The sequence below is a fragment of the Octopus bimaculoides genome, chromosome 5 (assembly GCF_001194135.2).
Source record: "Octopus bimaculoides isolate UCB-OBI-ISO-001 chromosome 5, ASM119413v2, whole genome shotgun sequence".
In the NCBI taxonomy this organism is placed as follows: domain Eukaryota; kingdom Metazoa; phylum Mollusca; class Cephalopoda; order Octopoda; family Octopodidae; genus Octopus; species Octopus bimaculoides.
The window spans coordinates 126,324,879-126,326,562 of record NC_068985.1 but is presented as its reverse complement, the minus strand read 5'-3'; positions in this window follow the sequence as shown (position 1 = coordinate 126,326,562).

Below are 1,684 nucleotides of genomic sequence, written 5' to 3'. Positions count from 1 at the left end.
ATATATATATATATATATATATATATATATACATATATGCATGTATGTATGCATGTATGTGTGTATGTATGTATGTATGCATGCATGTATGTTACATGCACACATAAGTTCCTGTATACCACTCTTCCCAACGTCAATACCGAAACCCTACGACGAAGTAGAGTCGCGGTCTGTTTTATCTCTCTTTCCTATTCATTAACCTTGTGCTACCGTGGGTTCTGTAATTAACTAAAGGTAGGTTAATCTCTCTCCCGAGTTCTCAAGTTCTTATTTCTTGGCTTGCTTTGGCTTTTACATTTGCCCTGTACCTCCCCTCCATATCTCTCTTTCGTCATGTGTTTCACTTATTCTTTCTCCTCACTTCTCTCTCCATCTCTTTTGCTGTCTCTATTTGTTCCTCTCTTACTTTTGTTTCACGTATTATTTCCACACTAAGTTTTCTCTAACTTTCTCTGTTCGTCTCTCTCTCTCTTTTCTCTTCTCTTCATTGTGTTTTACTTATTCACACTTATCTCTCCTCCTTCTCCCCACCACCTCTGTTTTGTCTGGGTTTCTTTTCTTCTATCCTCTTTCATGTTTTCTATTCGGTTTCTGGTTTGCCTTTTGTGCATGAGGATCTTTATGTTTTTATGTATGTATACACGCACTCACAGACACACGTACACACAGACATATACACACACATGCTTTTATATATATATATATATATATATATATATATATATATATATACACACACATACATATATATATGTACACACACAGATATATATATATATACATATATATATATATATACATATATACATACATACATACATACATACATACATACACACACACACACACACACATATATATATGTATGTATGTATGTATGTATGTATATATGTATATATGCAAACATGTCATGTGTACATGTGTATGTTCATCAACTTACTCGTACGTATGTACATCTGTGTGTGTATGTACGTGTATGTGTGTGTATGTGCGTGTGTATGATTGTGTGTGTGCGTGCGTGTGTATGATTGTGTGTGTGTGTGTGTGTGTACCTGTGTTTTGCAGAGCTGCTTTTTCCATGTCACTTTTGTCTTTTCTTTTTCATTTTCTTGTTGGCAATGAAAAATAATTAGAAACAGTAAATACAACACACACACGCACACACATGATTGTAAGATGTGTACAGTATATATGTAGTTGTGTGAATACGTATATATATATGTGTGTTTCTGTGTGTGTGTGTGTCAGTGTGCATGTCTTATAATTAACCCTGAATTATAAGTATATATTAGCTTTTTTCTTTCATTTTCTTTTGTTATTGTTTGTATGTGTGATTTTTTTCGTGTTCACTTTCATGATTTCAAACGACACACACACACACACACACACACACACACACACACACACACACACACACACACACACACACACACACATACACACACACACACACATTAATGTATATATGTACGTGTATATGTGTGTATATATGTGTGTGTGTGTTTGTATACGTGTATACAATTGTATAATACATAATTACGTGTATAAAAATGATATATAATAGCATACATACACATATTATTGCAATGTGTATGTGAGTGTATATAATTACACACACAAATATGTCATACATACATACATACATACATATATACATACATATATATATATATATATATATATA